This window comes from Globicephala melas, chromosome 6 (assembly GCF_963455315.2).
Source record: "Globicephala melas chromosome 6, mGloMel1.2, whole genome shotgun sequence".
In the NCBI taxonomy this organism is placed as follows: domain Eukaryota; kingdom Metazoa; phylum Chordata; class Mammalia; order Artiodactyla; family Delphinidae; genus Globicephala; species Globicephala melas.
The window spans coordinates 53,430,367-53,453,490 of record NC_083319.1 but is presented as its reverse complement, the minus strand read 5'-3'; the positions used below and the strand labels follow the sequence as shown (position 1 = coordinate 53,453,490).

The following is a 23,124-nucleotide window of genomic DNA, read 5'->3' as shown; positions in this document are numbered from 1 at the left end:
TTTGTGAGCGGAAGTTCTAGGGTGTCACTTCTGGACTGGGGCATTTAGTGGGACTTGCATGAGACCCTCTCTTTTGGTCTGCATGGTGACTAGAGATGCTCAAGAGATGGCTGCTCCATTAGCCTGGTCTGAATGACTAGACTGAGTAGTTCTCTGCTGTCTCCATGTCTCTGGCAATGATCACGTAGCGTAGAGGTCAGCAGATGGCCAGTGACCTGTCTCTATATGACCTATGAAAAAGAGTGGTGTTTACATTTTTTAAAGAGTTATACAAAAAAGTGAAGAAGAAGAAAAGGCAACAGAAATTGTATGTTGCTCACCAAGTGTGTAATATTTACCATCTGGGTCTTTAGAGAAAAAACTTACCGCCTCCTGACATTGAGTGAAAAATAAACCTTTGCTGTCTTTATCTACTGAGCTTTTGTTACCGCAGCATGACCTCTCGTTCGTTAACTTGACTGATACTCTGGGTGAAGGGGGAAGGAAGACCTTGGTGAACAGAGGGAACAAAGGCAAAGAGAACATCAAGTGTTGAGGAAACGCAGGGGCTTCAGGATGGTTCCATAATGGGGTTGCAGTGGGCTGACAGCAGGAGGTAAGGCTAAGGAAGAAAGTCAGGGCCTGGATTATATGGAAATGTGTATGAAATGCCAACACTTTGTTTTTTTGCATTTAAAAAAATTTTTTTTAAAGTATAGTTGATTTACAATGTTGTGTTAGTTTCAGGTGTATAGCAAAGTGATTCAGTTATACATATACATATATGTGAGAATATGTATATATTCTTTGTCGGATTCTTTTCCATTATAGGTTATTACAAGATATTGAATATAGTTCCCTGTGCTGTATAGTAGGTCCTTGTCGTTCATTTATTTTATATATAGCATTGCATATCTGTTAATCCCAGACTCCTAATTTATCTCCCCCCCTTTCATGCCAACACTTCGGACTTGATGCTGTTGGCCATGGTGAGGACTTGTGATGGATTTCTACCGTGATAGATTGTGATCAGAGGCCTGACATTCCGTGTGTTTTAGAAAGTTCACTCTGACGTGAAGTGGTCTGTAGGGTGACTTCTTTGGGAAGCAGTGTAGGATGAGACTAGAGGAAGAACAGTTAGAGGCCCTGGTAGTGACGGAAGGCACCAGGAAAGGACAGGAAGAAGCTATTATTTGCAGTCAGAAATATTCATGTAATTCTTTCATGAGATTTTTCTCCCCAGTCCTCTGCATATAGCTTCAATTAATTAATTAATTTAGTTATTTGTTTTGCGGTACGCGGGCCTCTCACTGTTGTGGCCTCTGCCGTTGCGGAGCACAGGCTCCGGATGCGCAGGCTCAGCGGCCATGGCTCACGGGCCCAGCCGCTCCACGGCATGCGGGATCTGCCCGGACCGGGGCACGAACCCGTGTCCCCTGCATCGGCAGGCGGACTGTCTACCACTACGCCACCAGGGAAGCCCTGCATCAGCTTTTAGAACAGTGTTTTCCAACCATGGTCAATCCGTAAGAATCCCTGGGGATTTCCCTGGTGGCGCCGTGGTTAAGAATTTGCCTGCCAATGTGGGGGACACGGGCTCGAGCCCTGGTCCAGGAAGATCCCAGATGCCGCGGAGCCTGCGCGTCCGGAGCCTGTGCCCCGCAACGGGAGAGGCCACAACAGTGAGAGGCCCGCATACCGCCAAAAAAAAAAAAAAAAAAAGAAACCCTGGAAATGTGTGTTAAAAACACAGATTCCCAGGTCCCTCCCTTGGAGATCCTGACTCTGTAGGTCTAGTCCAGCCCAAGAGGCTGGACTTGTAACCTTACTCCAGGCGACTCTTAGGATTAGCCATGATTAAGAAAGCTTCCTAGAGAATGTCTTCTTCAATGCAGTCTTAACTGCTAAGTAGCTTTACTTCTCTCAAACCCGTATGTATATATTTGTCCAATTTCCCCAGGGAAAGTGGGTTAGGGCCCACAGAGAACGGGAGGGTTAATGTCGGGCATTTCTTTTTCTTCAAGCCCTGGAAACTAATAAATATGGGCAGCAGAAGTCATCTTCAAACCATGTTGCTAGGCTGAAGCACTCATTACTGTGTTTTCTACTTCATAGCCTTACCATAGGAAGTAAGAAGTGAAATGAACTGTCCCCTTCTGCAGCCTTCTCCTTCTACAGTATTTTGACGGTACTTTCTCAGGCCTCCCCTCCACCATTTTCTAATTGTGTGGCAGCCAGTGAAATAAACGGGATTCACCCCACTCTAGGCTTTACAGGTAGGATCTCTGATGGTTTAAACCAGTGGCTCACAAACTTTAGCTTTCGTGAGAATCACCTGCAGGGCTCGTTAAACACGGATTGCTAGGCACCATCCCAGAGTTTCTGGTTCAGCTGGTCTGGGGTGGAGCCAGAGTATTTGCATTTCTAACAAGTTTCCAGGAGATGCTGATGTCACTGGTCAGGGAACACATTTTGAGAACCATCGCTCTAAATCCATCAGCATAACTTCCCCCCTCAGCCACTGTGATCAATTCAAGGGTCTCAGCCAGTCAACCTGTGGTCTTCTGGCCACACTGATTGGATACTTCAGTCCTAAGCACATTATTCAAGTCGATCCAGTTATAATGAAGTTCAGGATTTTTGCTTGGTTAGAAAGGCACCCTTTTTTTCTTTTTCTTTTTTTTTCCTTTTCACTGACTTCTTATTTTTATTTTTTTTTCCAGTGTTGTTATTTTTAATTAATTTAATTAAAAATTTTATTTTATATTGGATCATAGTTGATTAGCAATGTTGTGTTAGTTTCAAGTGTACAGCAAAGTGATTCAGTTATTCATATCTATGTATCTATTCTTTTTCAAATTCATTTCCCATTTAGGTTATTACAGAATATTGAGCAGAATTCCCTCTGCTATACGGTAGGTCCTTGTTGGTTATGTGTTTTAAATATAGTAGTGTGTACATGTCAGTCCCAAACTCCTAATCTATCCCTCCCCCTCCCCTTCCCCCTGGTAACCATAAGTTCAATCTCTAAATTTGTGAGTCTGTTTCTGTTTTGTAAATAAGTTCATTTATCATTTTTTTTTAGATTCCTCATATAAGCAATATCATATGATATTTGTCTTTCTATGCCTGACTTACTTCACTTAGTATGGTAATTTCCAAGTCCATCCATGTTGCTGCAAATGGCCTTATTTCATTATTTTTAATGGCTGAGTAATATTTCATTGTGTGTGTGTGTATATGCGTGTGTGTGTATATATATATATATATACACACACACGCATATACACACACACACATACACACACACACACATATAAATACATGCAATGTATGTACCACATCTTCTTTATCCTTTCATCTGTCGATGGACATTTAGGTTGCTTCCATGTTTTGGCTATTGTAAACAGCGCTGCAATGAACATTGGAGTGCATGTATCCTTTTGAACCATGTTTGTCTCTGGATACATGCCCAGGAGTGGGATTGTTGGATCATATAGTAGTTCCATTTTTAGTTTTTTAAGGAACCTCCATACTGTTCTCCACAGTGGCTGTACGAATTTACATTCCCATCTACAGTGTAGGAGGGTTCCCTTTTCTCCACACCCTCTCTAGCATTTACTGTTTGTAGATTTTTTGATGATGGCCATTCTGACTGGTCTGAGGTGGTATTTCATTGTAGTTTTGATTTGCATTTCTCTGATAATTAGAGATGTTGAGCATCTTTTCAGGTGCCTCTTGGCCATCCATATGTCTTCTTTGAAGAAATGTCTGTTTAGGTCTTCTGCCTATTTTTTGACTGGGTTGTTTGGGTTTTTTTTGATATTGAGTCATATGAGCTGTTTGTAAATTTTGGAGACTAATCCCTTGTTGGTTGCATTGTTTGCAAATATTTTCTTCCATTCTGTGGGTTGTCTTTTCGTTTTGTTTGTGGTTTCCTTTGCTGTGCAAAAGTTTTTGAGCTTAATTAGGTCCCATTTGTTTGCTTTTGTTTTTACTTCCATTTCTCTAGGAGACAGATCCAAAAAGATATTGCTGTGATTTATGTCAACGAAGAGTGTTCTGCCTTTGTTTTTTTCTAAGAGCTTTTATAGTATCTCGTCTTACATTTAGGTCCTTAATCTGTTTTGAGTTTATTTTTGTGTATGGTGTTAAAGAATGTTCCAATTTCATTTTTCTACATGTAGCTGTCCAGTTTCCCAGCACCATTTATTGAAGAGACTGTCTTTCATCCATTGTATAGTCTTGCCTCCTTTGTCGTAGATTAATTGACCATAGGGGCGTGGGTTTATTTCTGGGCTTTCTATCCTGTTCCGTTGATCTATATTTCTGTTTTTGTGCCAGTACCATACTGTTTTGATGACTGTAGCTTTATAGTATAGTCTGAAGTTGGCAGGGGCGGGGGTGGTTCTGATTCCTCCAGCTCTGTTTTTCTTTCTCAAGATTGCTTTGGCTATTTGGGGTCTTTTGTGTCTCCATACAAATTTTAAGATTTTCTGTTCTAGTTTTGTGAAAAATGCCCTTGGTAATTTGATAGGGATTGCGTTGAATCTGTAGATTTCCTTGGATAGTATAGTCATTTTGATGGTATTGATTCTTCCAATCCAAGAACATGGTATATCTTTCCATTTGTTTGTGTCAGCTTTGATGTTTTTCATCAGTGTCTTATAGTTTTCAGAGTACAGGTTTTTTTGTCTCCTTAGGTAGGTTTATCCCTAGGTATTTTATTCTTTTTGATGCAATGACAAATGGGACTGTTTCTTTAATTTCTCCTTCTGATCTTTTATTGCTAGTGTATAGAAGTGCAACAGATTTCTGGGTATTAATTTGTATCCTGAAATTTTACCACATTCATTGATGAGCTCTAGTAGTTTTCTGGTAGCATCTTCAGGATTTTCTATGTATAGTATCATGTCATCTGCAAACAGTGACAGTTTTACCTCTTTTCCAATTCGTATTCCTTTATTTCTTTTTCTTCTTTGATTGCCATGGCTAGGACTTCCAAAACTATGTTGAGTAGAAGTGGCAAGAGTGGACATCCTTGTCTTGTTCCTGATCTTAGAGGAAATGCTTTCAGCCTTTCACCATTGAGAACGATGTTGGCTGTGGGTTTGTCATATATGGCCTTTATTATGTTGAGGTAGGTTCCCTCTATGGCAAGGCACTCTTTTATAAGCAATGTGGTGTATGGACTTAGGCCAGGACTTCTGTAGCCATTGTGCCACTGTGAAGGAAGCCAATCTGAAGACCAGCTGACTCATGGAGAAGAAGAAGCTGAGAGAATCAGGGAAACAGCACCCAAACTGGAGCTGGAGCCCACGTGCGCTTCTCCTGAAAGCTGCCATTTGTAGGACTTTCACTTTTCTTAGCAAATAAATTCCCTTGGTTGCTTAAGCCCAGTATGGATTGAGTTTTCCATTGTTAACAAGTAATTAGCTGATAGAGGTGCCCTCTTGAGGGAAGTAGCGTGTATATGGTAAAGCACTGGGCAAAACTCCACCTGTGGACGTATTTACAGTGGAAATAACACGCCCACCCCTTCTGGCGTGGTTTTGGAAGAGGAATGCAGGTATCAGTAAGGACCGTCTTAAACAGTTGCTCTCTTGGGCATCCTGACCAAGTCGACTCCCGCCATACCTCAGCCCTGAATCAAACACTCCATGTGGGCTTATTACAAATGAACCTTTATTGAGGGTTACGATCTAATAAGAACACTTTTTTTTGAAATCCCAAGGCCAAAGACTATTTTGCAGATAGCTTTTGAAGAATTTCAGAGAGTAAAAGTGTGGCCAAATGTGGTAAAAATAGAGTGATGTTTAGAGAGAAACTCCAAAATGGGTTGAGTATGAGGGTGGACCAGGGATTCTCAGCTGGGAACAGTTTTGCCCCCAGTGAACATTTTTGAGTTGTCATGCCTTCCTGTAGTTGTTTAGGGGGTTGAGCCCAGAGCTGCTGCTGCTTATCCTACAGTGCCCAGAACGGCCCCCTCAGCAAAGAATTATCTGTATCAATGGTGCCACAGTTGAGATATCCTGGGCTAGACTAGGTAAAGTCAGATGATTCTGAAATGTATGCGCTTTTTACCTCGAACAGGGTAGGGGAACGTTATTTGGAACTTGGATGGCCCGTTAGAAGGATGTTCTCCCTTTGAACAACGAAAGGACAAACTGGGTTTTGTCCAGTCGATGACAGCTGTGAATGCAGTATCAAAGGGCAATGTGTAGATTTACAGACCCGGGAGACATAAAGCAAACGACGAGTAGATTCCATTCAAATTGAGGTAGACCAACGTAGGCTATCTACATTTTGGCTGCGTTGTGAATTCGTAGTGCCCTTTAGTTTGCAAGGGTTTTGTTTTGTTTTTCAAGGCAGGGATGAAGTGCTTGACCACTTCTACTTTAATTCTGATAGTTAATTCCTCTGATCCTTGTCCCAAATTTGATTGCTTTCATTTGTCCTAAATGCAATTTACAAGAGGTTTTAGAATGTAGTGCTATAGCATTTAAAACACTCTTACAACTGGAGTGTTTTTGGAAGTAGGGGCTTTGTGGTCCCTACTGTGCTAGCTAAGTATAGATGCTTATTAGAACATAAGAATTTTAATCTGCAAGTTATGAGTAATGCAGTGAGCTGTAAAGCATGTACCATTTCACCAGGATAGTTCCATTTTCAAACTTCTAGGAGTTTTGTGGAAATGGATAGTTGATATATCTAATGTTGTTTTAGTTGGCTATGTATGTAGTTTAAATTCGTATGATATGGCTGCTTGCATTCCTTGAAGGACTGAGTTTCTACATGGATATGCTTCTGTCCAACCTGGCTCTCTGAGAAGGTTTTTTCCTAGCATCTCTAAATCGTTTAGAAACACATTTACGAGGAGTTCAAATGCTGATGACTGTGTCTGGAGTGTGGAGGGAAGCCTGGCTTTTCCAGCCTGCTTTTTATGGTTGTTTGAAGGAGGTGCAGGTAATTCGGAACTGTTGAAGGGTAGAGGGGCTTAAGGTGGGAGTAGATACCAGGGGGGAAGCCAAGTACCGTTGGGGAAGTTATTTGTGTATCGTTTTGATCTGTATCCCATAAGCAGTTAGTAAACCATTGAAGGTTTTGGATCAAGAAATGATGGATCAGATATATGTCTTCAGAAATATGATTATTTGAGAAGGTGATTATGGCTGTATAGGATCCAGAGGTCACCCTATGTGGTCCCTGAAAGCCTTTGTGCCTTCAGTGCATGCAGGGAGGCAATGTAGGTTAACAATTATGAGAGAAGGTGCTGGAGCCAGTCTTCCTGGGTTCAAAGCTTGGCTCAATCACTTACTGGCTGTGAAATTTTGGGCAAGTTATTTAACCTTTCAATATGCCTTAGTTTTTTCACCTGAAAAATGGAGATAACAAGTATGCCCACTTCTTTCAAGAATTCAGGGCTTCCCTGGTGGCGCAGTGGTTGAGAGTCCGCCTGCCGATGCAGGGGACACGGGTTCGTGCCCCGGTTCGGGAAGATCCCACATGCCATGGAGCGGCTGCGCCCGTGAGCAATGGCCACTGAGCCTGCGCGTCCGGAGCCTGTGCTCCGCAACGGAAGAGGCCACAACAGTGAGAGGCCCGCGTAATGCAAAAATAAATAAATAAATAAAAAGAAAAAAAGAATTCAGTGCACTCATATTGATACAAGTAAAGCAGTTAGAAATATGCCTGGCATATAATAAATGCTCAGGAATTGTTAGCGACTCTTGTTAATAGTAATGACATTTATTGTTTTCTTGTTGTTTTTATTATTACCAGCACCTCCCGTGTAAAAGAGGCAAAGGGATTACAGGTGTGGGCCCAGGATTGGAACGTTGGAAGGCAGTGGTACTGGACCCCATATGCACATTAAAATCCCCCGGAGAGCTTTTTAAGACTATCAACCCTGGAGTCCTACTCAAGATCAATTCAATAACAGTGTCTGGAAACAGGGCCTAGACCTGAGCATTTTTAAGCTTCCCAAGTGATTTGCATTCTAATTATGACTCACTTGGTGTCAGGCCTGATGCCCTGCCTGGCCCAGAGGAGACAGGAAAAGCTGGGTGGTAACACTTGAATGAACTTCACCCCAAGGGCGACAGGGATGCCATGGCGGCGGCTGCAGAGGAATCACGAGCAAATCCCCTGTCTGTGTTCCAGAACAGCCTCACTGTCCTCGCTCTGTGTGTCCTGCTCCTGGCCTGGCATCCCACATTCAGCTAGATTTGTCAGCTGTAAGAGAGCCAAGGACCATGGGAAGTCAGAAGCTCTGCACAACCAGACTGCTAGGAACCCAGCTGGTGTCTCTCCATCAGTGATAGATTATGTATCGCCAGTCTCATGCCTTTGCACATCAATCCCCCAGCAAGGACTTGCTGAGCACTTTCTGGGGCCCAGCCGCCTGCCAGGTGACTGGAGGGCAGCAACCAGATAGCGATGTGGCTGCCACTGAGGAGTGAGTTGTTATTGTTTTGTTTGCCTTTTCTACAGGAGCCAAAATTCAGGCTTGTTAAGTGGTAATTGACAGTCCTTCCTTCTAAGGAAGTTTCTCTTGGATTTGCTGCCAATAGGAAGTATATTATTCCTCCTAGCACTGTAGCATTCATTTATCGAGTGCCCACTCAATTATGAAGCATGACAGAGTTTGCCATCTAAGAGAGGAAAGACCACTTAATGATTCCTAGAGTCAGAAGTCTGGAATAAATGGATAGACAGATCAAAGAGTTAAGAGGATTCCGTTGTACTAGGAGAGGCAATTTGAGCAAGAGCTGGGTTTTCCACTTAAGTCTTTTCTTCTTTTCTTTTTTTTTTGCGGTACACGGGCCTCTCACTGTTGTGGCCTCTCCCGTTGCGGAGCACAGGCTCCGGACACGCAGGCTCAGCGGCCATGGCTCACGGGCGCAGCCGCTCCGCGGCATGTGGGATCTTCCCGGACAGGGGCACGAACCCGTGTCCCCTGCATGGGCAGGCGGACTCTCAACCACTGCGCCACCAGGGAAGCCCCCACTGAAGTCTTAAAGGAGCATTTGAATAAGTTGTGTGGGAGACAAAGTATGTTTTTGAACATTAAGGAATAGTGATTTCAGCTGATCATCTCATAGACTAACAACGTGCAAGTTGTGGTTGTTTTCTAAACCATGGTGGGAACACATGTAAGACCTGGTGGAAATTGAAATTCTATTTTGAGATCTTAACAATTATTCCCCCTACCCCAGGGGAAATTGAACTCTCTCAGAGAGTATGTTTACCATAGTAATTTTCTGGGTCTGATTGTTTTTCTGGATGGACAATTCTTACATGTGAGGGAAATAAAAAAGCTTCACCCTTTGGGAGGGGTTTCCTTCTAGAGTTGAAGAAAGGTTCATGGTTACTGATCCAGACTGAAGGACGATTGATGGTTAATGACCCAAATCAGACCTTGTTCCTTGCATTTGACTTGGGAAGAAGATAACATGGGCTTCCCTGGTGACGCAGTGGTTAAGAATCCGCCTGCCAATGCAGGGGACACGGGTTCGATCCCTGGTCCGGGAAGATCCCACATGCCACGGAGCAGCTAAGCCTGCGCGCCACAACTACTGAAGCCCGTGTGCTCTAGAGCCTGCGTGCCACAGCTACTGAGCCCACTGCTGCAACCACTGAAGCCTGCGTGCCTAGGGCCCGTGCTCCGCAACGAAGAGTAGCCCCTGTTCGCTGCAACTAGAGAGCCCATGTGCAGCAACGAAGACCCAACACAGCCAAAAATAAATAAAATTAAAATTAATTAATTAATTAAGTAAACACATGTGGACCTTTAAAAAAAATAAAAGAAGGTAACAGAAGGCCATTGGGAAGCACAGATCAGAGGTCTTATGTAGATAGAGATGGAATTGGGAGGGTACTGGGTTTGGGATGAGGGAGCTTGGGAAATGAGACATAGCTGAGACTTCTACTGAATCTAATAGTTGCCTTTCACCTTCTTAACCATAACACCCCAATATCACCAGTATTCTTCTTTGCAATCAAAACTTACTCCTTTCCTGATGTAAACAGTAAGCAAAAATTATGGTTTAAATGTTTGCCATGTTTGTGAAATTGAATTGGAATATATGAACAGGTCTTTTAATCAGGTTCTCTTGGTGAGCTCCAGAAAGGCATCTTTCTGTGAATAAGTGACTGAAAGGAAGATGGGTAATTGCTGAGGTTTCTCTTTTGACATTCCTTTACTCCTCTCTTCCGTTTGCCAGAGACTCCAACAAAGAACAAAGAGATGAGGGAGAAAGGGCAGGCTGGCTGGCACAAACACTATGCGGAACACCCAACAGAAAATCTCTGAAGGTCATGGAAGATCTTCTCTTCCTTTTATAGTGATTCCATAGCACTTGCCTGGCTGGTGGGGCTGTTTTCTAAATATGCAACAACAACAAAAAATGATGGTTATGTCTTACATAGTGTGAGAAGAATGTCTTGAATCTGTGCACTGCCTTTCTTCTGAGAACGTTCAAAGTACTCTACAAACATGACACCATTGCTCCCTGGGAGGAGACTGTGGACAGACTTTCAGGGGAATAATCCCTCTTCAGCAGTTCGGAAGGAGCTCAAGCAGAGATCAGTGTCCAGACTCAGCTCAAGCAAGTGTCCCAGATTGGTTGAGTTCTAAATCTCACATAGAGAAAGATGGTGTTAATACTAAACACGGCCAGATAAAGTTTACGTTGCAGTCTCTTGGTGAACTCTATGTCTCATGCTTTAAGAAGACACACTGTATGTTTTTCTTGTTTCTTACTCTTTTTCCCAAATGGCTATGCTTCAATCTAGCCTCCATCCATTTTGTTTGTTTGTTTGTTTTTTGGAGTAAGGCAAAAATAAAACGACAGAACCAAACAAGAGACACCAAGAAGTATTTGTGTTATCATGACAACACCAAATTGACTCACCTCAGCAAAACCTGGAGTCTTAGAGAAGATTCCTTGAAGAGAGAAATGGAAACGTCGTACCTCCCTCTGTTGTTCTGGTTAGGATCTTGTGGCAAAGTAGGGTAATTAGAAATTCTTTTAACTTGAAGGAAAGAACAAATGCGGTAGTTATTTCTTTTTCTGCCTTTGCAAGGGAAATGTAATCACATCCAAGAACTTTGCTTATTTTTCTTTTCTTCATTCCACTTCCCAGTCCCTGCCCTGCCTTCTGCCTGGCTCTCTTAAGAAATCTTGGGAGGTCCTGCCCATGGCAGAAAATTCACAGGATATGAAGAGGAATGGAAGGGTGCCTCGTAGATCTTAAATCATTTCCTCAAATCAAGGTCCACTTCAGGGGAAGATTCACTGGACGAATTACTGGAAGTATTGCAACAACGGTTATTTAGAAATTGAAGGTGAAAACAGGAACTGTTCAGCAGTATAGGTCAAATTCTCTTCCCATTTCCTTTGACGCTGATATGAACTGGCTTCAGTGTTTTTTCCACTGACAGGTGTGATACTCTGTCAGATGAAGTAGCTCTTCCATTAGAATCTTTATTTTCTTAATCACCAGAGTACCTCTGGAAGGAAATGGTGCTGGCCATTTAAATCATGCTATAAATACTTGTCCTGTATCTAGACATGACACTGTACTTCTTAGGTTTACAATCACAGCAGCAAGCCCTGTGCCTTATTGTGTGCTCACCAGGATTTTTGGCGGGCTCTTCGTGTTTCTCTCCCCAAATACTCCCTTGTTAATTAAAAAAAAAACAAAACCAAAAAAACTTCTTGTGGGTATAGTGGGAGTCTTTGATTGATTGAATTGGATTGAAAAAGAGACCGTGATGGTTTGTGGCATTTGTTTATACAGTTGACCCTTGAACAATTCAGGGGTTAGGGGTGCCAACCCCCAACCCCATGCAGTCAAAAATCTGCATATAACTTTTTTTTTTTTTTTTCGGTACGTGAGCCTCTCACTGCTGTGGCCTCTCCCGTTGCGGAGCACAGGCTCCGGACGCACAGGCTCCGCGGCCATGGCTCACAGGTCTAACTGCTCCGCGGCATGTGGGATCTTCCCAGACCGGGGCATGAACCCGTGTCCCCTGCATCGGCAGGCGGACTCTCAACCACTGCGCCACCAGAGAAGCCCTGCATATAACTTTTGATTCCCCCAACACTTAGCTACATAGTCTGCTGTTGACCAGAAGCCTTACTGATAACATAAATAGTCGATTAACACATATTTTGTATATGTATTATACACTGCATTCTCACAATAAAGTAAACTAGGAAAAAGAGAATGTTAAGAAAATCATAAGAGAAAATACATTTACAACACTGTACTGTTTTTATCCATACTGTAAGTTTACTTTGTTTACAAGATGCCTTGTCTGTTAATACCTGCATCAGTACCATCTTATATGATATAAAACAGTGTAGATGTTATACTAACACTAGCATCAAAAGTAAAAAGATAATGTACAAAGAAATTCATATTTATGATGATATAATGACATATGGAATAATGATTCATGCGTTGATGACAAAGAAGCAGCAATGTGATTGCCCTGTGGTAGCCGAGTGTCATCAATACGATTGCTTCACAGTACCCTAACCTGTACACTAATGAATGAATCGTTATAAAATTTTTATGGCATACAGTATTACAGTGATATTCATGTTAGATATTGTATTGGAAACGTTGTTACACTTCAAAACCCACCTACCTGTGATGATAGGCTGATATGCAGTTTCTCCAATTACCAGAGAGAGGCATATTGTATGGTAATGTAATTGTTTGAAAGCAAAGTTATAAAACAGTAAGGAAACTAATATGTGATTAATTTTATATGCAGTATCACTTACCTTTGTGCCTGTGTAAGGATAGACTAGTATCTACATATATTTTATGCATTCATGACATAGCTAACTTTTTCTTAATTTTTTTGGTATATCTAGGCTATGTAGTTCGCTTGCATGTTTTTTAAATTGTCACAGAGCTCCAAAAACTTTTCCAATATATTTATTGAAAAAGCTCCATATATAAGTGGACTCGTGCAGTTCATACACATGTGTTCAAGGGTCATGTGTAGATGGACTGCCAAATTCATCTTCTCAGCTTTTCCTACTGTACGCATTACTCTTGCTGAGAAATTTCCAGTGTCTTTCCTTCCAAAGGCTAACCCCCTTATTATGGACACTTGGAGCCTCCTGCCCCCACCTGTCTCTGTGAGTGCATCACCCTCTCTTCCCACCCAGAACCCCCTGCTATGGTCACGTGTTTTCTCGTGGCTTATTTTGGTCTTTGGTTGCTAGTGTCATGGGAGATGGGGTCTATGAAATTTTGGCCATTATATACATGTCATATTCAATAAGGTTGGGGATCACAAAACATTGCTCTTTGTTTGCTGTGTAACTTTGCCCTCCTTTTGTTATTTTTAACCTTTTAAGGCTGTCCAATCTCTTCAACTGTGTTGACATCCCTGTAATGTTTGGGACCACAACCATGGTGCCCACGCTGGGAGGCTTCAGCACATACACACATGAGGAATGTCTGTCCCCAGCCTGTACTGACTTACCTTCTGTAACCTACTGAAATTCCTACTGGAATCAGAACTGAGACCCCAAATGCTTGAGGCCTTCATAAAATTCTGTCCTCTGGAGCATGTAACGTGGACCTCTCGTAGATGTGACACTGTGTACCGGAATCCTTGTGTAACTTGACAGCTTAAGTTGGGGACTGGACACGAGAAACATTTACCTTGTGCTAAAGTTGCTTTGTGGAGAGAAGTTAACAGTGGGGTTCCACTGTGTGTAATTTGAACCACTGAATGTGATCTGTGGTACTTGTTCATTGATAGAGATTATGCAGAACAAGTGCCATCCTTAAGGGATGAACTCTGATGGGTGGGCACTAGGGGTGCACATCTGTCCCACGCATACAGCCTGGAGGTGCTCCCATTGCTTGTAGCAAGCACTGGTTTCCAGATCCCAGAAGCCCACAGCCCTTCTCACTCACAGAGCTGCATTCTGCTCACAGTTCTGAGAGGCAAGTGGGAGGGCTGTCCCATCAGCTCCTGGCGTGCTCTCCCGGAGTTCGGGGGCATCCACTGAAGAGAAATGGTGAGGTGCCCATGCTCGGTAAGGGAAAGGAAGAATAACTCCTGTCAAAGCGATATGGAATTTCAGAGCAGGAAGTGGCCTTAGCTCTCCTGCTGTGATGAGGAACACACACGAAAAAGAGGCATCCTCGAAACGTCTTGCTCTTTCCCAGGCTCTGCAGGACCTTTGAGTTCAGGAACGCAGGGGATAATAAGCAGTGGTGTTTGATAATTCCAATATGAAGTTTGTAGCCCCTAGATAAAATTCTAAATTGCTTGGGCATTTTCCATTAATAGCAGCTGAGTAAGTAACAGGTGGGAGTTTGTGTGTGTGTGTGTGTGTGTGTGTGTGTGTGTGTGTTAAAAGAACTTCTGGCTCCTGTTGGTGACCCAGTACTGTCCAAATTGTAAGTCCTATCCTCTCTACTTGTCTAGGGAGGGTGACTCTGGTTACCTTGTTTAAGAAAGAATGAATACATCTAACAGCATGTTGCAGAAGGGGCTTGTTTGACTCTGGGATGGCTTTGCAACATTTTCCATTTTCATCACTTTGATGTGATATGACCTGTGCTGGCATTTGGATTCAAAAACTGGGGTTGGAGTCTAGACTCTGCTGCTCAGGAGCTCTGTGTCTTTGAGTAAGCTCCTGAACTCCTCCTGGGCCTCACTTTCTTCAACTGGGGAAAGGAGATAGTTCCTGTCCTACTTATCTCTTACAGCATTTTATCTGGCTCCAAAGAGAGAAGGTGCATATGAAGGGGTAGGTAGGGGTAAGTAAATTTGCATAAGGACTTTGATAACCTTCCTGGGAAGGAAGGGACCAAAATCTCAACCCTCTTTCCTAGTAATTTCAGGCTATAGAAACCTTCAGGGTGAGCTGAGTGATCTAGTACCATAGGAGTATAAAAAGGCCTCTGTAAAAGCACTCAGGGTGGAAAGATGTGTTGGATGTGAGCAGAGATGCTGGATGTTGCCTTGTTCCCAAAAGCAAAGGGTTTGGCCTTGAGCAAATGTCTTGGGTGGGTGAATCTAAAGAGATGGCAGTTGGGAGCCCAAGTCACGTTTGGCATGTGGCACCCACAGCTGAGATAACTCTGAGTAGGGAACGCTCCTCCTTTCTAATTGAAGATCCATGTTGCCTAGACAGGATTTGGCACTCTGTTTGGTGGGAGAGTAGAGTGGTTCCCAATGCTATCAGTTTACCCCTTTAATGAGAAATATCTTAAAATGCTCCTTTTCTATCTTGAAATGAAAATTATAGATAATAGCACATATACACATATATGATCTACAAAAAATAATCAACCTAATGTCCTAAGTATAATATAAAGAAAAAATGAATGGAAACCAATTTGTAATAAAGCAATATGGCCCAACTATACCAGAAGACACAATACAAAGTCAGATATTACACGTGTAGAATCTCTGTGAGCACAATGGCCACATAGGCCAACTGATACAGGTATAGTGGGTTGAAGACTGTCATAATACAAACAGCTTAGCTGTTAGTGATACAATCTTCTGAAATGGTGAGCCACAACTGGTGACGTTCCAAACAAAAAACCCAATAATTTTCCCTTTACTGAACGTGGTAGCTGCATTCCTGGAAATTTCAGTGTATGTTAAAATCTTGCCATGATCTTTTGTGCTTATATGTAAAACAGAATCAGGATCTAGGCTCAGATAATTATAAACAGGGGATAAAACTTTAATGCTTGGTGGAGTATTTTTGGATGGTTGAGTCATGTAGGTCATTGTTCTTGATGAGTAAGATGTATCACCTGCTTTGCAGGATGTCTAGAATCCCTGGCTCTGCCCACTAAAAGCCAGTAACACACCTTCAGTCATTGTGACAACCAAAATGTGCCCTTCTAATTTTAAAACACCCTCTGTAGGTCATGCCATTCTCATTGAGAAGCACAAGGGTAGAGGTCCAGCTCACCTCCATTGCTCTGGAGACAGTTGGAAATGACCAGGCCTTCTAGTGAAGGGATTAATAGCCAATGGAAGACCTTATTGAACTTCATGGGACCCCAGATGTATTAGCTTGAACTGCAATAACAAAATACACCAAACTGGGTGACCTAAATACCAGGAATTTATTTCTCAAAGTTCTGGAAGCTGGGAAGGCTAAGATCAAGGTGTCAGCTGATTTAGTTCCTCTTTTCCTGGCTTATAGGTGTTGCCTCTCTCTGTGTCCTCACGTAGCAGAGAGAGAGCTCTGGTCTGTCTTCCTCTTCTTATAAGGACACAAATGCCATAATGGAGGCCCCACCCTCATGACCTCATCTAAACCTGATTATCTCCCAAAGACCTTACCTTCAGGTTTAGTGTATGAAGTTTGGGGTGATGAAAACAATAAGTCCATAACACCAGGTTTCTGGTCTTTGTTTTCTAAAGCAACCATCTTCTGTCGGGAGCTTCTGGGATCAAAGGAGACATCTGAGTTCTGGTTCTAGGGGCTACCTAGAAACAAGAGGGATGAAGAAACCCCTTGTTTATGAGGAAGTGCCTGGGGAGTTCTTAGATCTTTTGGGGTGGGCAGGTGCTGGAAGGGGAATGTAGACTTTCTGCTCTTCTGGACAAGTAGAGTCCCAATCAAGTCATGTTTAAGAGTGTGTACTTGGGAGTTAGACGGATCTGGGTTTGAATCCTGGTTCAGTCATCTGGTAACTGTGTGACCCTGGAAAAGGTACTCGGCAGCCTGAGCCTCAGTGTGAAAATGGGCATAGGTCTACCTGGAAGGTTGCTGGTGAGGAGTCATGAGATCTTTAGTAAAAAGCTGCAGGGTTTCAGGCACTTGGTTAGAACTCACTCCATTAATTTGTGTTGTTGCTTATGGTAAAACAGTCATCCTTTGAGGACTCATTTTTGTGGGGAAGAGCATTCGTCACAACTGAGGCAGCACAGAACAGCCCTGTGACAAGGTACAGCTCCATTTCTGCAAAAAGTGATGGGAGTTTTTCTGGAAAGTAATTTAGGGGGAAAACAAGCCAACTCTGGATCATGTTGCATGGAATGTTTTAAATATGAAAGCAGACATCTTCCCTCTGACCCTTAATACTTAAGGGAATTTCTTCTTAATACTGCATCCTCAGTCCCAAGGGACCTCTGAGCAGCCATGGCGTAATGACCATCATACAATAACCTTTATACAATTGGGGGTATAGGCAGTGGCTGCTTTGGGATTACAGGTTTGCCTTGTCATGCTGACTTATCTCCAGCTAAGCAGAGTTAGAACCTATTACTATTCTGTTTGGAAAGGACCTGGAACAGAAGTTCATGGGAATCTTCCTTATCTATGCTATTTCCCCCCAAAGCGAATATAATGTGTGCTTCTGTTGATGCAAAACAAGCAACCAGCAGGTCCTCTCATGCGCACACATTTCCCTGGGACAAACCACAGAGAAAAACTGTTTGGATGTATTTAATGAAAACATTTTGCTAGCTCAGAACTTCTTAAAGAGATCCAGCTTTCTTATGGAAAACAGCCCAGGATTCTTAGAGAAAATATTGAAGGTTGGAGAAGTATTCTTTTCCTTTATCAGTGTTGTTTTGCCAAAGAAGATGCTGGATGTCTTTTTCACTGAAGAGTGAAAGGAAGTTCTGATCATATGCTTCCATCAGTCCATGGACACTTTTTCAAACTTGATTTTCTTTATAACATTAAGGCAAGTGCTTTTCTTGTAACTATCTTGTTTCATAAAGACTAAGATAATTAAAACATAAGAATATAGGGGCTTCCCTGGTGGCACAGTGGTTGAGAGTCCGCCTGCCGATGCAGGGGACGCGGGTTCGTGCCCCGGTCTGGGAGGATCCCACCTGCTGCGGAGCGGCTAGGCCCGTGCGCCATGGCCGCTGAGCCTGCGCGTCCGCAGCTTGTGCTCCGCAGCGGGAGAGGCCACAACAGTGAGAGGCCCGCGTACCGCCAAAAAAAAAAAAAAAAAAAGAATATAAAATATAACGAGGACTAAAGACAATGAGAAATAAGGCAAAGTTGGGGGTAGAAAATGTGTGCTTGTGGGATGAAAATTTGGCAACCAGGGCAAAGAGGAAGATCTCATTTGGTTACATGATTTTTAAAAATAAAGTTTCTTAGAAGGAGCTCAGTTGTCCCTGGCACTGAGAACAGAATTACGTTTTTCTCACAGGTACAAATAAAGAGGATATTTTGAGCTCTGAAGATCAATTTTCTCAAATGTCCCACAGTGACTGCCACTGAATTCTATAGGACTGCTTTATAGAATGTCCCTCATTGCTGGCATTTTGCCAAAGTGTGATTCTATGAAGGAAAAGAAAGAGCCTTTAGGCAATTCTCCATTTATACTATGTATTTTCAAATGAACTTGTGCAAAATATTGAGCAGCAAAGAGTTGGCGGTCATCTCGGATAAGTAACTGGAAGGCAGTTCTTTGTAGATGGGAAAGTGCAGAGACACAGACTTGAAATGGTTCGATAAGCTGGGGCAGAGATGACATTCCTTTATAAATGTAAAAAGGAAACGCAAAGGTGTGGGAGGCGAAGAGGAGGCCTTCTACTTCTGCGTGTTGAAGGGCAGGTGCATCAGAGAAGATGTAGATAATTTGGGGGAAGGAGAAGAAAAAAGTTAATGATAATTTTATTACCTTAAGGTAACTGCTATTAGCACTTTTGTATGTTTCCTCCCCATGCCCGCCATCTACCATGGGTAATGTTAACAAAATTAGAATTTGCATATAATTTTATATCATTTTTCATTTAACTAAGCTGCATAAAATCAGTGATTGTATTTTCTATTATTGGGGCATGTAGGGTGCTGTGATATAATTCCTACCATGGTTTTAGGCCTTCCATGAAATGCTATACACCCACATGCTGTGAGAAAACAATGCTTTGGGAAAATTAGGAAAAGAGGCTGTTTAAATGGATCGGTGATCAGCAAAGAGACCAGAGTGGTACTATTTGGCAGGTCTTCTCCTCTTTTAAAGTAGCTTTCCCAGGAGTCCCTTTTTTTGTGGTCAAGAATTTTTCTTTTTTGGGGGCGGGGTGGGCAAAAATTTGTTACCGATTATAGAGTTAGACACTGGTGTTTACATTTAAACTAGTCCCCGTATACAAAACTTCCCAATAATCTATTGCTCATTTCTTTCAATTTTGTGTTTCTCCCTCCCAGAAATAAAACATTTCTGATGCTTAAATACAAACGCAAATGCACTGAACTCATGTTTTGAATGACCTCTAGGTTCAGATGTTTCTTTGCTGACCTTGTGTAGATTTCCTTATCTCCTTACTGTATGGCTTTGAAATGTGTCACTTTTTTCTCTGTGACTTTGAATTACCTTCTGTTCCAGGAAGGGATATATAAATGCATTTTCTTAAATTGAGGTAGTTTTCTGCTAGCCAGATGCCGTGGTCGGATTTTACCTTCACCCGGGACTGAAATGTGACTTTCCAGTGAAGAAGCTAAGCTTTTTCCTTCCTATCATATGTGGCTTGTAGAAATCAGACCCAGTGTTATGGTTGCTTTGTTCTCTGACAGCCTTAAAAAGTGGGGGGCAGGAAATCCATCAGTAGGTTGTCTCAGACAATCCCTTTTGCACTAAAAGATGATTTCTTCTGAGGAAATTTAACCAAATGTGACTTGAACCTTCTAAATTCTTCCTTTCCCAATAAATGAATTTAAGTATCTGAAAAGACGTCATAAAATTAGAACCTTTCATTTGGTTTAATTAAGCAGCTGGGATTAATGAGAGAATGTACTTTGCCTGCAGTTATGAATCCTCCTCTGTTACCAGTATTCAGTTGATGAAAGGAAACAATCTACATGTTTGGGATTTTTTCTTCTCTCCAACATTGAAAATTTTATAAGCTGCTAGTTTGGGATATTTAAAGTCTTATAAGAGAAAAAACTCCAGTTTTCTTTCTTATCGCAAGAGGGAATGGATTTTTGTGCTTCTAGCATAAGAGGTAGGCTGTCCCTAGGTGGTATGTTTACTGCTCATACTTCTGTTTCAGAAATGTAAATGTGGTATAGGTACTGCATCATAGAAAAGGTCAATTTCCTAACAAATTGGTTCAGCATTTAACTGCAAAGTGAATCCTCTTTTCTCATGAACTTCTATTCTAAAGCAGAGAAACTGCCTTGCTAGACTAGACAAATGACTTCAAAAACGTGTGATGATTGGTTCAGAGGGTTACTGGGTCCCTGAAATTCTGGGAACATCAATGGATTTCACCTGTAATTCTCTTCTCTCCTTTAGAGGCTCGGGTCACACTATTCCTGGGAAGAGGACTCTGGGTCTGTCTGTGGATTCTAAGAATGTTTGTCTCGATGTTCATGGCTTCTAAAACTTCTTCATTCTCCCTTTAGTTTAGATACTTGTAAGGACCTCTGTGGAGCTGGGTTTCAGTGTCAGTTGAGCCCTAGGTTCTCTAATAGCCTCACAGAGCCTTTCCACATGAATGTTTCCTCTTTTCCTCTCACTCCCATCCAGCTCCCCCGTTTCCTGTTATTTCCCCCTCCCCCTCCTATCCCCCAATCCTCCCTTCCTCGCTCTCATAATTTTTTTTGGTTTCTTTCTCTTTATTTCGATTCATTAGAAAAAATATTGGAAAGCGCTGAGCGTAATATGGCAATTTCCACCATGTAAAATTTATAATTAACATTTCAAACTCTGAATTTTTTTAATAAGATAAAACATTATAGGTAAAATTAAAGCCCTTTTTGATGCCTCGGTCCCATATTCTTCCTTGCCCTTCCTAGAGATAACCCTTATCAAGTATGTATCCCGTTAGGCCAAAGAGTCATCTGATGGCCCTTCTTCGTCTGGACAGTCATGTCAACTGGAGCTTCACAGAAGGCTGTCCTCTTGCTTTGTGGGTCATTAGTTTATTACGTGTAGTGAGGGCTCTGGGTATCCCAGAAGCAAATTTAATAAACATCCACTTTTAAACAAGCAGATTGGGACTTCCCTGGTGGCGCAGTGGTTGAGAGTCTGCCTGCCGATGCAGGGGACGCGGGTTCGTGCCCCGGTCCGGGAAGATCCCACATGCCGTGGAGTGGCTGGGCCCATAAGCCATGGCTGCTGGGCCTGCGCGTCCGGAGCCTGTGCTCCGCAACGGGAGAGGCCACAACAGTGAGAGGCCCGCGTACTGCAAAACAAACAAACAAACAAAAAACCAAGCAGATCGAGTGGCCCCTGGGGTAAATTCATGGAAGGATCAAGTCTAGGAGACTTGAGCAGGTGCAGCAGGTCCTTTGAAGCCACAGGAGATGTTCTTGTTGGAGTTCCATCTCCCTGGTCTCCCATGTGTATGAGCAGCCAGAGCCTTAGTGACTGTCCCTGATTTTCCTTTTCTTCCCAGGAAACCTCACTTGGGTCTTCATCACTCCTGACCTCATTCTTCATTGTTCTCTTGGCTTCTTATGCGTTCTCATGTCCACATTTCTAACCCTGGCCTCGTGGCCATTTCCTGATTCCCTGGTCATGTGATGGTTTGGCTTTGATATTCTTAAATGTATCCCCAAGCTCTGCTTTATTTAGTTGAAGGAACTCAACGATGGGCTCCAATATAGTCTCCTCGTGCTAACCCACCAGAGCATACTAGGAGATAGGTAGTTGCTGGTAATCCACCTGGCTAAGACTGGACTTTATCCCCAGATCTGCACACCTTTCTTCCATTACTGCCTGCTCTCTCCTGCTGTATCCGGTTAACTTGTCCTCTCGGCTGGTGAACTGTAGTAGCACATAACTGGAGAAATGGAAAATATTGATCAGCCTTGTATAAAGCATGCCAAAATGTTCATCATCCTTTCTCACTTTCATCAGATACCGGGGAAATAATATGGTGTGTAATGGACTCCAACAGGCATCTGTGATTCAGGTCTCATGCTGTAGATTGTATTTACTGTGGGGAAATTAGTTTTATCTGGAGTCTATAAAAAGATAATAGTACTAAAGAACAACCCTCTTTTACATATACTAGTTTTAGTGTTCTTTGGTCTTACAACCCCCTAGTGATTAAACTTGCGGTTCATGAGGAAGAGTAATCGATCAACTTTTTCTCTGTGCTTTTGCACCATCTCTATTTAAGGTGGAGTTACAGTGTTGGAGGACCCTCTTAACTGCCCCCTTTTCATGCTTTTTAAGAAAAACAAACCAAATAAAATAAAACATCAAACAACACAAAACGAAACTTTCCGTATCCTCCTAGAGATTAGAATATGCTCGAGATTCAAATTACCAGCCGGACGTCTCAGTGAGTTCCTCTTCCTGGTAGCAGCAAGAATATTGGGTCCAAAAACACTTGGGCATCTGGCTGTCTGGATTCTAATGCTAGTCCCAGCATTTACCAGTTGGGAGGACCAGAGAGAAATCATCTAACCCCTTTGAACCTCAGTTTTCTTGTGTGTAACATAGGAGTTGATGAAACAAGCCTATCTTAGGATGTTAATAAGCCGAAGTGGGTGAAGATGCTTAGCAAAGAGGTTGGCATACAGTCAGCGCTCAGGTATGGCTGACTCACCTCTGCTTCCTCTCCTCTCCCCTCGTCCCCCTCCTATAGTGAGTGCTTCAAATCAAGGCTCTGTCATGGGGTTTCCTGCGGTTGATATTGGACCCACCCATTCTTGCTATGTCACCTGGGATAAAACCTTCCCCTTTTCTGAGGTTGTTTCTGTATCTGAGAATCGATAATGGTGGAGATGATGAGGGTGACATACTCGAGTTCACGTTTTAATACAGTGCCTGAAGCATAGTAAATGTTCACCAGTTGTTATTATAACATGATTATTAATATTCTTTCAAGGATGGCAGTCTTAGATCCCTGCTGAAGTTCTGGGGTGCTGGTGGAGTTGAGATGGGGATGGAGTAAAATATATATGAAGTTTAGAAGAATAATCAGTGACTTTTCAGAGAAGACATGCTGTCTTGATTCGTTCATTTAAATTTAAGTGAGTCTCAAGTGATCCCTAAGGTCCTTTTAGTTCTATTACAGTCTCCGTCCTCATTACCCTCTGTCCCTAGAAGATGACAGAGAAATGGAGCTGCCTTAGATCCCTTCACCGAAGCTGCTGCTGAGGGCTTGGGAGGAGGGGAGCTGCCAGTCCTGCTGGGCAGCAGCCGGCGTTT

General features: G+C 42.6%; 1 protein-coding gene across 1 annotated transcript in view; it reads left to right on the top strand.

Moving 5' to 3' along the window:
- The window catches only part of LOC115863855 (uncharacterized), a 130,735-nt gene that overhangs the window by 3,100 nt on the left and 104,511 nt on the right, over positions 1-23,124 (top strand). The window lies entirely within an intron of this gene.